The sequence below is a fragment of the Denticeps clupeoides genome, unplaced genomic scaffold (assembly GCF_900700375.1).
Source record: "Denticeps clupeoides unplaced genomic scaffold, fDenClu1.1, whole genome shotgun sequence".
NCBI lineage: Eukaryota > Metazoa > Chordata > Actinopteri > Clupeiformes > Denticipitidae > Denticeps > Denticeps clupeoides.
Genome location: NW_021630087.1, coordinates 463,298 through 477,102, shown reverse-complemented (window position 1 = coordinate 477,102; position 13,805 = coordinate 463,298). Strand labels below are relative to the sequence as shown.

The following is a 13,805-nucleotide window of genomic DNA, read 5'->3' as shown; positions in this document are numbered from 1 at the left end:
CGGTAACCATCGCTGCATGGAACCCCATGATGTTTTTACTTGAGGTGACTTACCATTTGACCAACAAAAAGACCAACTCAGTAAGAAAATCCAAACCACAGTCAGGCTTTTTCCATGAATTCAAGAAGAACAAGTATGTGAACGGCCTTTAATCCTGCACAAGGACATCTCATTGGTTTAAAAGACAGACACCCTAAGCACGTAGACATCATAAACAAAGACGAGACAAAAGTGCAACTGTTAAGTTTATGATTCTTTCAGAAAGGAGTTCATTTAAACTTATTAGCGGCTGGTACAAACAAAGTAAGTGAATGATTCCAATAAGCATCAGTGGCTCATTTTTAGTTAATGTAAAAGTAGTTTCTTTTTCCGCTGCGAGCAGGGTTCGAACCTGCGCAGGGAGACCACATTGGATGTCAAGTCCAACGCCTTAACCACTCGGCCATCGCAGCTTTTAAATCTGAAACAAGCAACTCTCTGAGCAGGTCTTGACATTGTACCAGGTGATCCTCTTGAAGTCACACACCTCGTCCGATTTGGGACAACTCCTGGTGGGCAGTTCCTACAAACGCTTCAAGCAGTGTTCAAGCATGTGAAAGAAGACAATTGATATTCAACACCTTAACCACTCTGCCATTGCAACTAAATAGTGCTCGTGATTGCTTCAAAATGCGAATAGCTTTTATATTAGTGAACTGGACATCCCGAATGTGAACTTTCAGTTCCATACAATGTCACTGTATGAGAGTAAAATGCTTAAAAAACATTATGAGCATTGTTAAAAACAGAAACTGTTGTTTTTTTTCCCTCATGACATTCGGCTCCAAACTGTATGCTAAGATTAAAAATGTATTGGAGAGTAAATCAAAATAATTATTTTTTTAAGATCATTTCATTAAAGGTTCCAGTATAAGAAATTAAAAAGATCAAAGGCAAGGTAGGTTCCACCGAGAGTTGAATTCAGATCACTGGATTCAAAGTCCAGAGTGCTAACCATTACACCATGGAACCACAAGTAACCTCACTTTTCAGTTAACAATTGCATCAGATGGGCAATCCACACAAGTTTACAAGAAAGTTCTATAAAAGCATTTTTGGAAGAGGTTCATTTTAAATCAACAAGCATACAGGCAATGACAAGGACGGCTTGGTTTGCTGTATTAAAACCCTATGATGCCCTCAGACGCACTTTTGTGCTTCTGGAATTTACTTTATTGATTTATTTGATAAGTTTTCATACAAATTGCTGAGGATGAAGGTCCAGGTGTTCATTTTTGGTTCAGTTTTTCTTTTAAAAAACACTATCCATTACTATCCACCCCTCTCGCCCTCCAGCCAAATTATGAATGTTGATAATCTGACGGGCAGTATGTCAGCAGAATATGTTGGTGGTTTTGCATATCTTGAGATACGGACATGTGCAGAAATTAGATAATAAACGAAAATGCGTGAAAATACCGAATGCGTATTTTCCATATCCTCCGTTCCATGTGTACTTTATATTCAAATGTTCAAATATATATATATATATTAACCACATATTTCAGTATCGGTCGTACAGCAACAACAACATTTATTTCTTATATAGCCCAAAATCACATACAGTATGTCTCAATGGGCTTTGACAGGCCCTACAGTTGACACCCCCAGACTTGACCCTTCTGCACACAAGGAAAAACTCCACACAAAAAAAACTCTAGGAGAGAGAAAAAAGGAAAGGAAGAAACCTTGGGAAGGAGTGATACAGAGAGGGACCCCCTTCCAGGGTAGAGTGAGCCTGCAAATGGTCTCAGTGCAGGGTTGGATATGATATAATGAGTCCTACAGCTGTAGGGTTGGAGAAGTCCAGGATGTATTCAGTGTCATGGTCTAGATAAGGTGTCTGTAACGATGTTACTGGTCCATTTGAAGATCCCTGAAGCTGTAGTTGTAGTGGTGGTGGTGGCTGTGGTGACCCTCTGGTTTGTTTTATGTTTTGTCCTTGTAAAGCAGTTGTCAGGAACCAGGATGTATCTGCTTGTCTCTTCACTGGGGTCTGCCAGTAGTCTGGGTGCTTGATTCCGTGTCTCGGAGAAAAACAAACAGAAGCAGCGGCAGACGGTTGCACTGTACGACTGATACTGAAATCTGTGGTTATAATGGTATATTGGTGCTACAGTGGCCCGGTACCCTAACTAGGACAGCCTAACTGGTGAATTTAACTTTGTCTGTGTCTAACAGGGGGACTCTGTGATAAACTGGACTTTATAATTGACACTGCGTCAAAATCAAGTGAAATGAGGGTCTAGGACTTTAGCAAAAAGCCAGAGAAAACAGATAGGTTTTGAGATTGGATTTAAACACTGAGACTGTGTCTGAATCCCGGACACTGACAGGCAAGCCGTTCCACAACTGCGGAGCTCTATAGGAGAAGGATCTGCTCCCAGCTGTGACCTTCTGTACTTTTGGTACCAGTAGTGACCCCGCACCCATTGATCGAAGGGGGCGTGGCGGTTCGTAAGGAACCAAAAGTACACTCATGTATTGCGGGGCAAGACCATTTAGAGCTTTATAGGTTAAAAGTAGGATTTTGTAGTCAATCCTACATTTAATGGGTAACCAGTGCAGTGATTGTAAGACTGGGGTGATGTGGTCAAATTTCCTGGTTCTGGTTAGAACTCTGGCTGCAGCATTCTGTACTAGCTGGAGTTTACTCATGCACCTACTAGAGCATCCAGACAATAATGCATTGCAGTAATCTAACCTTGATGTAATAAATGCATGGACCAACTTTTCTGCATCATGCATTGAAATGATATTTCTTATTTTCGCAATATTTCTAAGGTGAAAGAATGCTATTCTAGTGACATGATCTACGTGCGAACTGAATGAGAGACCTGCATCAATGATGACACCTAGATCCTTCACTTCAATACTCGGTGAGATACAAAGGCTATCCAGGGTTATTGTGTAGTCAGCCAGTTTATGCCTGGCTGCTTGAGGCCCGATTACAAGCGCTTCTGTCTTGTCAGGGTTTAGCAGGAGAAAGTTGGTGAGCATCCACTGTCTAATGTCCTTCAGACAATTCTCTATTTTGTTCAGCTGCTGCCTCTGGTCTGGCATTGCTGACAGATACAGCTGTGTGTCGTCAGCGTAGCAATGAAAGCTAATACCGTGTTTGCGGATGACGTTGCCTAAAGGTAACATGTATAGAGAAAAAAGTAACGGACCTAGGACAGAGCCTTGTGGAACACCAAACTCTACTTTACTATGTGAAGACGAAACACCATTGATGTCCACAAACTGATATCGGTTGGTCAAATATGATCTGAACCATTCAAGGGCTGTTCCCTTAATCCCGATAACATTCTCTAACCTGGCAAGGAGAATAGCGTGATCAATAAGTGCCTTCTTATAGTTAAGTAGGCTCTCCTTCCAAGCTATTCGGAATATATTTAATTTACTTTGACGCCATTTGCGTTCTAATTTCCGGGCGGTCTTCTTAAGCGAGCGCGTGTGATCATTATACCAAGGAATTAAGTTTTTATCTCTTACTATCTTCCTTTTGAGGGGAGCGACTATATCTAACGTACTACGCAGTGTTAATTCTAGACATTTGGTCGCTTGGTCAAGTTCAGCGGGGTCTGACGGTGAGTTTATCAGCGTTGATAAATCTGGTAAGGTATTAATAAACCTCTGTGCCGTACTTGATGTAATTGTCCGTTTGTCTCTATAACGAGGGGGATTGAGTTTGTTGTGTTTGATACATATTTTAAAAGCGATGAGGAAATGATCTGAGACCATTTCAGATTGCGGAAGAGTGACTATATCTTCTATATTTAAACCGAAGGTCAGTACGAGATCGAGCGTGTGACCACCTTCGTGAGTAGGTCCTGTTACATGTTGGTTAACTCCAACTGAGTCTAATAAAGACAGGAATGCGATTCTTAGTGAGTCTTCTAATTTATCACAGTGGATGTTAAAGTCGCCGACAATTAGGGCTTTATCCACAGATACAACTAAGTTGGAGACAAAATCTGTAAACTCAGAATAAGGTCCTGGGGGTCTATAAATAATAATCAATGGAATGAATTTAGGATTTTTATTTTGTGAGACTACATGAGTTATATTGGTATATAGAATCTCAAAAGAGTTAAATCCTTGTCCGGGTTTATGAGTAATACCGAGGTTATCCTTATAAATTACTGCGACGCCACCTCCTCTTCCAGTTAAGCGAGGTTGGTGTACATAGCTGTATCCAGGAGGACTAGACTCGTTTAATGCTACAAATTCATTTTGTTTTAACCAAGTTTCGGTCAGGCACAGTACATCGAACCCCTGATCTGTAATCATTTCATTGACAATGAGCGTTTTAGGTGTGAGAGATCTAACATTTAATAATCCTATTCTTATGTCTGGGGTGCTGGTGGTAGGTTCAGAAGGAGTGATAGTACAGTGCAACCGTCTGCCGCTGCTTCTGTTTGTTTTTCTCCGAGACATGGAATCAAGCACCCAGACTACTGGCAGACCCCAGTGAAGAGACCAGCAAATAAATCCTGGTTCCTGACAACTGCTTAACAAGGACATGCCATGAAACAAACCAGAGGGTCACCACAGCCACCACCACCGTTACAACTACAGCTTCAGGGATCTTCAAATGGACCAGTAACATCATTATGGACACGTAATCTAGACCATGGCACTGGACTACATCCTGGACTTTTCCAACCCTACAACTGTAGAACTTATTATTATATCATCACTGACACCATTTGCAGGCTCACTCTACCCTGGAAGGGGGTACCTCTCTGTATCACTCCTTCCCAAGGTTTCTTCCTTTCTTTTTTTTGTGTGGAGTTTTTCCTTGTAGCCTAGTGGTAGTAGGTAAAAAACTCGCCTGTGAACCAGGAGACCCAGGTTCAAATCCCACTTACTACCATTGTGTCCCTGAGCAAGACACTTAACCTTAAGTTGCTCCAGGGAGACTGTCCCTGTAACTACTGATTGTAAGTCGCTCTGGATAAGGGCGTCTGATAAATGATGTAAATGTAAATGTGTGGGGGGTGTCAACTGTAGGGCCTGTCAAAGCCCATTGAGACATACTGTATGTGATTTTGGGCTATATAAGAAATAAATAAAATGTTGTTCATCTTTGGAACACAAATAAATATTTTTTAAAGAAGTCCAAGATGATTTTCCTCTTCCATAGACATCAATAAGTAGGTTATATGAGAACCTTTTTTGCTTGTCATTTTGACAGCTTCATTGCTTAAGTCAGATTCGTTTTGGTACCAAAATGTCATTTTGTTGTTTGAGCTTAAAGGGATTACCATAATTTACTCACCTTCAGTTGTTCCAAAATTCTGAGTTTCTTCCTTGTTTTATATTTTCAAATGTTGGTAACCAGACAGTTGACAGTAGCCATTGACTTCCATATTTTTGCCCTGTTATGGAAGTCAATGGCTACGTTGCTTGTCTGGTTATAAACTTCATTAAAATATAATCTTTTGTATTCAACACAAGAAAGAAACAACTTAAGGGAGAGTAAATAATGACAATTTTTCTTTTTCTTTCATATTGCTTTATGCTTTAATCTTGAGTTGTTTGTAGTTGTTTTGTAACAGCTGATTTTTTTCCGTAGTTGAAAAAGTAAAGTTATGTTACCAGTGACAGTGCTGAAGTGTTGCCAGGTGTCAGCTTTAATAAACAGTTTTCTTACATAGCTTTGAATTTGAGTACAGGAATTTCATAGTATAAATGTTACAGCTACATCTTGGCTTTTGTTGAATTCACAGGATTTTATTGCCAACTTTTGTTGCCAGGTAAGTACTGTAATTTAGCATAATTAGAAAAAAAAACCTGTAATGCCTTTTTACAAGTTTAATTTTATAATCCTGTAAAAAAACAAAAAAATACTGTATTCTGCAAACATCAATTTATTGTAAATTGCTAAGCAGTATTATACTGTAATCAATTTTACAGCAATTAGCAACTATTTTACAGGATTTTATTGGCAACTTTTTTGCCAGTAAATTATGTAGATTCTACAGTACGTTCTTTACAGTGTAGATGAAAGCTGCGGGCCTGTGGCAGAAACGCTGCGGTCTAGTCATACTTTTTTTCACTCATCCATTCGCTGCGGTGAATGCATCCAAACATTGCAGAAAGTCCTGTTAGTTGAAATCAGCTAGTAAAAGTCTGTCAGCTAACTTAATGAGTTGATGAGTCCAAGGTTGACTCAGAAAAATTATTATTAGGCAGAACTATAAAGGTTGATCTTAGCTAAGCAAAATGACATCATGATGTGTTCAAAGTTACCGCCAAAAAAAACAAGTACACAAAAATAAATACTCATCTTCACATTAATAAGAGCATTAATGTAAATATTAACATTAACAGAAAATTTTGATTTTGACTAACTGATTACTTTTATTTTCAGTATTGCTTTTTTTAAAGATGAAACTACTGAATGTAACAAATTGTCAGTAAGTTGTCCAACAATAAGTAACTGGTGACTAATTACCTTCATATAAACCGATGAATAAGTTATTTTTTAATCATGAAACTAGGGCATGAATCTAGCTAGCTTACCCAGCTAATTAATGCAATATTTTTTGGTGGTTGCTACTTACCAATGCAACTATTTATTGTATTTCATTGTTAGAGAACTTAATTAACATTATGTAAATGAAGGGTTTGGTTTTCAAAAAGAGTGTTTCTGTGAGTCTGCATGTTGACTGTTTTTTATATGAATTCTGTAATATAGTATTTTCCTTTGTTTTTTTCCTCCTCTCCAGAGAGCTGTTAACCACATTGTGAGTGGAGTTCAGCAATATCAGGCCGTATTATTGGAGCACCTAAAACAACAAATGAGTGACATGATTGAGAGACATTCTGGGGACCTGGATCAACTAAAGAGTGATGCAATGGGGGTATTTGACCAGTTTGTTGACACATTCACTCAGATTGCTTCTACCCATTTGCAGGACAAGACTATCAAAGAACTGTTAAAACCGGTTGAACCAGAGATTATTGTCGCAAAACAAACAGTATTTTATGTGAAACGTGGAGACTCCAGAGTTCTTGCCATTAAGGACCATTGTTTTCAATACATTGGTGAAAAGTTTGGAGCAGCTGCTGTCACATCCAAGAAGTCTTGCAATGATTGAAGAGAGGCCAAAGCCATGCAAGGGTGGCTTTTTTCATGATTTCATTGATGGAGACCCCACTGTTTATGAAAGTCCCCAAAGCATTGTAGTTGATTTTATATACAGATGAAATTGAGCTATACAATCCTCTTGTATCTCGTGCAAACAAAAACAAGTTGTTATTGATATATTACACTTAAGTTACCATCAACCTTAAGTACAGATCAAGACTTCCTGCTATTTGTCTGCTTGCCATGGTAAAATCAAAAGATCTTTCCCATCGTGGTATTAATGAGATATCTGAGAGGATTAACTATGACTTAATTGAGGTGTGTAATGGTGTCCAAGTTGTCACTGCAAGTGGTGAGAGGACAATTCATAGGGCAGTCATGTCTTCGTGTGGAGACACCCTAGCTCAGCATGAAGTGGCTGGATTTAAGGAAGGAGTGGGGTTTGCCTACAGTAAATGCAGGCACTGCGAATGCCTTTTTGAAGAAATGCAGGAACAATTTAATGAAGATTTGTTTGTTAAAAAGGACCATGGCCAGTCATAACCAGCAATGTAATGACATTGAAAAGGCAAGTACTGACTTTCTGAAAGACAATCTAAAAATAACATATGGTATAAACAGGAGAAGCAAGTTAACAGAATCTCCTCACTTTGATATAATCAATCAAACCCCACAAGACATCATGCATGTTATTCTTGAAGGTGTTGTCCCATATGAACTCAAATGTGTTTTAAAGAATCTTGTGCTTTCAGGGCAAATGAACTTAGACACATTCAACAGTGCAATTATGTGTTTCCCTTATTCTCATGTGGATGTGAGAGATAAGCCTTGCCCGAAATCTGTCAATACACTGTCATCAAATGACAATAAACTGAAACAGTCAGCTGGGCAGATGCTGGCTCTTGGTCCTACTCGGATTGATGGATTCAGAGTCCAGAGTGCTAACCATTACACCATGGAACAACAACAACATTTCTTTCTTATGTAGCCCAAAATCACATACAGTATGTCTCAATGGGCTTTGACAGGCCCTACAGTTGACACCCCCCACACTTGACCCTTCTGCACACAAGGAAAAACTCCACACAAAAAAAAAACTCTAGGAGAGAGAAAAAAAAGAAAGGAAGAAACCTTGGGAAGGAGTGATACAGAGAGGGACCCCCTTCCAGGGTAGAGTGAGCCTGCAAATGGTGTCAGTGCAGGGCTGGGGATGATATAATAATAAGTCCTACAGTTGTAGGGTTGGAGAAGTCCAGAATGTAGTCCAGTGTCATGGTCTAGATTAGACCTACCCCTGAGCAGGCAAGTGATTGTCATTGTGATAAACTGCAGCAAAAAACATGGAGCACACAATGAAATGCGTCCTCTGGATTTAACCAATCACCCTTAGTGGGTGTTGGGCAGCCATGAAAGGCTTCCTGTGAGCAGTGTGTGGGGACGGTACCTCGCAGTTGTACATTGGTGGTGAAACTAGACTGAATGTCTTCATACAGCTGTGAATTGCATCAAATGGTTGCTAATCATGCTGGGAACTCAAGCATGTCTAGAATACATTTCTTGATTAGGTGTCCAACAACAAACTTCAGAGTAAGGCCACACTGACTTTTGAACTCATGTCATTGGAATCAGAGCGGTAACCATCGCTGCATGGAACCCCATGACGTTTTTACTTAATGAGGTGACTTACCATTTCACCAACAAAAAGACCAGCTCAGTAAGAAAATCCAAACCACAATCAGGCTTTTTCCATGAATTCAAGAAGAACAAGTATGTGAACGACCTTTGACCTGCACAAGGAGATCTCATTGGTTTAAAAGACAACTGTTAAGTTATTGATTTTTTCAGAAAGGAGTTAAATTAAAGTTATTAGTGGCTGGTACATACAAAATAAGTGAAACGGCATAAGTGAATGATTCCAATAAGAATCTCAATCTTAGTTAATGAAAAAGTAGTTTCCTTTTCCGCTGCGAGCAGGGTTCGAATCTGCGCAGGGAGACCCCATTGGATTTCAAGTCCAACGCTTACCCATAATGTTACGTAAGTTACATTCAAGGAAGCGTAAATCGCTAATAAAGAGCCACAATTACTATGTGTTGAATAGCCTGATGGCACTGGGTTAGAAACTGTTCCTGAATCGTGTTGTGTGTGTGTGTGTGTGTGGCAGGAAAGTAAAAAGTGACAGTACAGGATGGTTGGGGTCCTTCAGGATGCTGTTTGTTCTCCTGAGCAGTACAACTGCCGTACCAGGACGCAATACTGCCCGTGAGGATGGAGTCCACAGCGCACCTGTAGAAGCTGGTGAGGACAGAGGTGGATACCCCAGTCTTCTTTAGGCATCTGAGGAAGTGGAATTGGTGGGCTTTTTTGGTGACCGCTGCTGTGTGTTCTGAGGACTTGAGGTTGGCACTGAGGGTGACCCCAAGGAGCCTGAAGCTGCTGACCCTCTTCACAGCACCACTCAGCACCAGTCTCACCTCCTCTCTGTAGGCCGTCTCGTCGTTGTTGCTGATCAGGCCTACAACGGTGGTATCATCAGCAAACTTGATGATGGTGTTGGAGCTTTGTCTGGACACACAGTCGTGTGTAAACAGGGAGTACAGCATTGGGCTCAGAACACTTCCCTGCGGCGTGCCAGTGTTGAGGATCATTGTGGTAGAGGTGTTTTTGCCGATCCTCACATGCTGCTGGTGTTGGTGAGAAAGTCCAGAACCCAGTTGCACAGAGTGGCACTGAGTCCCAGCACCCGCATCTTCTGGATCAGCTTGGAGGGGATAACTGTTGATTGCCGAGCTGAAATCTACATTAGTGCACATTAGTGTCAGATTATAGAATATGACCTGGTCATAATTTTTGTTTCAGTATGTTTAGAGCTTATAAGTAAAGACTGTGTGGATGACAGGGGAGGTCTACAGGCTGCTGAAAGCTCGGAACGCTGCCTTCAGAGTTGGAGACGAGGCGAGCCTGAAGACAGCTAGGGCCAACCTTTCCTGTGGCATCTGAGAGGCTAAGAGACAGTACAGGAATATCTAGTCGCAGGAATATCTAGTCGCTTCAATGACAGCAGTGACACACGGAGCCTGTGGCGGGGCATCACGGATTACAAGCCCCCTCCACAGACCTGTGATAGCACCATCTCCCTGCTGAAAGAGCTGAACACCTTTTTTGCTTGATTTGAAGTGGAAAACAGCACCACAGCACAGAAGACCCCACCCCCTCCTGGTGACCAGGTGTTGACTCTGTCCCCGGACAGTGTGAGGAGATCCCTCAGCAGGATCAACGCTCGAAAAGCTCTGGGCCCTGACAACATTCCTGGTCGTGTACTGAAGGACTGTGCAGTGGAACTCACTGATGTCTTCACAGACATCTTTAACATCTCACTCTCCCAGGCTGTCGTCCCCACCTGCTTCAAAGATACAACAATCATTCCGGTGCCAAAAAAAGTCATCTCCTTCCTGCTTTAATGACTACCATCCAGTTGCACTTACCCCCGTCCTCATGAAGTGCTTTGAACGGCACATTAAGTCTATCCTTCCCCCCTTACTGGACCGCTCGACCGATGATGCCATCTCCACTGCACTCCACTCAGCACTCACACATCTGGACAAAAAAGACTCATATGTCCGAATGCTGTTCATAGACTTCAGTTCAGCATTTAACACTATAATCCCACAACAGCTCACACAAAAACTGATCCAGCTGGGGCTCAACACCTCACTGTGTAACTGGCTGTTGGACTTCCTCACAGGAAGACCACAAGCAGTACAGGTTGGCAGTAACACATCCAGCACCATCGTTCTAAACACGGGGGCTCCTCAGGGATGTGTGCTGAGCCCCCTTCTCTTCTCTTCACTCTGCTGACCCACGACTGCACTCCGTCACACTGCTCCAACCTCTTCATCAAGTTTGTGGATGACACGACTGTGGTGGGACTCATTAATAACAGGGATGAGTCTAACTACAGCGAGGTGAGCCGCCTGGCCATATGGTGCGGAGACAACAATCTCTCTCTGAATGTGGAGAAGACTAAATAGATTGTTGTTGACTTCAGGAGAGGAAATACTCAGCATGCTCCTCTGAACATCAACGGTGCATCTGTGGAGAGAGTGAGCAGCACCAAGTTCCTGGGTGTGCATATCACTGAGGATCTCTCCTGGACAAATAACACCACTGCATTGGCCAAGAAAGCACAGCAGCGTCTCTACTTCCTCCGCAAACTAAGAAGAGCAAGAGCACCAGCCCCCATCATGTACACATTCTACCGAGGAACCATCGAGAGCATCCTGTCTAGCTGCATCACTGTGTGGTTTGTCAGAGCAGCTGAGAGAATCATCGGTGTCCCTCTCCCCTCCCTCCAAGACATCTACAGCACACGCCTCACCAAGAAAGCCTTCTGCATAGCAGCCGATCCCACCCATCCAATGCAAACTTTCTTCAGCCTGCTGCCATCAGGGAGGAGACTTCGGAGTCTCCAGGCCAGGACCAGCAGACTTCACCCATCAGGCTGTCAGGAAGCTTAACTCTCTTCCGGCTCTGCCCCCACTCCCCTCACTCCCCTCCTCTGCCCCACAAACTGAATTTCAGAATTCTAACACACACACACACACACACACACACACACACACACACAAACTGACCTGCACCAGTCACTCTGTGCAGCATTGGTCTGCCAACTACCTCACACTACTCATAGTCAGTTACAAGACTGCTCTGACACTTTTACACTTTACAAGCTCTGATGCACTACATTGTTCACATTGTTTATGTGGTTTGCACTCTCCACCATGTGCCCTTACTTGTATATTGTGTTTTTAAATTTTATATATTATGCTTATTTTTATACCTTTGTATTTAATGTTATTGTTGTATGTAATGTTACTGTTTGCACTGTTAATGTTACTTTTTGTATTTTAATGTTACTTGTATGCACCATGGGTCTGAGAGTAACTCAATTTCAATTCTCTGTATGTCCTGTACATGAGGCAGAATTGACAATAATGTTGACTTTGACTAACGCTTGGCTAGTTGGTCTATGGGTATGATTCTCGCCTTGGGTGCGACAGGTCCTGGCTTCAAAACCTGGATGATTTGAAAGTTCATGTTGCCTGAATGTTTTGGTTGAATTCCTGGTGTTATACACAGAGACCCAGACAGTGACATCACCACATGGAATAAACAAACTGCCTGGAACCACGCCCATTTCCTGCATTGACCTGCCCACTTTATGATGGTCCCATGACTCTTGACACCAATCAAATTATTCTTCTTATTTTGATGCACAAACTAATCATACTTTAATCATGCACCTCCACAAGTTACCAGCCTCTTGGAAAATGCAATTAGGGTAACTAAGCATTTGCACTCCAAATATTTGATCACATTTTTACACAATACTCCATACAAGGTCTTGGTGAGCAGAACAATGATTTGGTCGGTATTATAAATGGCAGCTGAGAAGCAGGACAATGTGCTTGCTACGGCTGCACATATACTAAAATTGGATTGATACAGAGAAGACTAGCATGGCCCCTGCGAAAGGATGACACGCAAATCCGTGAATTTGCACAATTTGTATTCTAAATACTTAACGGTACATGTATTCCGTTACTCCCCAACACTGACTACCACCCACTCTACATTACAAGAACATTACAATCTAATACTGTAGTATTCTGTGGGGCATTTCATTTCTTATATGAGCAGTCAATGTGCTCATTTGTCAGTAAAATCAGCCAATATAAAACTGTTTGCTATAGAAAGAAAAAAATTTTTTTTTACACTTTTGGATACTTTGATTTTGGCTTTATTTTCTATTTTTTTTATTTCATTTGGAACTTTTGGCCAACTGTGCTTAAAAATGTTTCATGTGATGGTCTGAACATTATGGGGTAGTTTGCACATTATACTGCCTTAATCTTCTATTAAAAATGTCTAGTGCGGTGTTGGAATTTAGTGCGGTGTTGGTCATTTTTACATCAAGTAACTAAATAACTTTTACTCAAAGAAAATGTTTAATTAAGTAATTTGTTTACTTTTAGATGGGTACTTTCATGGGTACTGACTGCCATAACTGAGGCTCCTGCGCCAAGAGATATGGTGGTGTTATGCAGTGCTGGCCTAGTGGTTAAGGAAGTGGCCCCGTAATCAGAAGGTTTCTGGTTTATATCCCTATCCACCAAGGTGGCACTGAGCAAAGCACTGTCCCCAAACACTGCTCTTGCAAAGCCCTGCACTTGCTCTGGGTGACCCAGATCTATCTACTCTCATAACAAGTGCTTTCGACTATGGCTTGTGACCTGTTCTACCTGAATGCATTGTGGCCTCTGCTTCACACACACATTCTGCAGCTGAAGAGAGAAAATTTGTCTGTGTATGGGCAGTTGAAAATGGCAAACATATGTGTGGGGTTGCAGATTCACTCCGGACTGACCATCAGGCACTCGCTACTCTTCTCCATACAAAAGTATGAGGATTGCACGTTGGTCAGCAAGGCTGACGTGCAATTCCGCCCCGGCAACAAGAAGTCCAGGCAGATTGCCTCTCACATGAACTTCTTCTCTACCATCGATGTTGAGTATGACATGTTTGCAGAAATAGCTAAAGTGTCCCTTCTTCTTGTTGCTTTGCCACTGGCAGATTTGAATCCAAACAGTACCCTGAACTAGCTCAT

General features: G+C 41.7%; 3 non-coding genes across 3 annotated transcripts; 1 reads left to right on the top strand and 2 right to left on the bottom strand.

Moving 5' to 3' along the window:
- Positions 1-370: 370 nt before the first annotated feature.
- Positions 371-452, bottom strand: trnas-uga (transfer RNA serine (anticodon UGA)). Its single transcript has one exon. It is a non-coding gene; the product is annotated as a tRNA-Ser (tRNA).
- A 487-nt stretch (positions 453-939) lies between these two features.
- On the bottom strand, positions 940-1,011 carry trnaq-uug (transfer RNA glutamine (anticodon UUG)). The gene has a single exon. It is a non-coding gene; the product is annotated as a tRNA-Gln (tRNA).
- An 11,591-nt stretch (positions 1,012-12,602) lies between these two features.
- On the top strand, positions 12,603-12,709 carry LOC114782956 (U6 spliceosomal RNA). The gene has a single exon (XR_003748287.1). It is a non-coding gene; the product is annotated as a U6 spliceosomal RNA (small nuclear RNA).
- Positions 12,710-13,805: the final 1,096 nt, after the last annotated feature.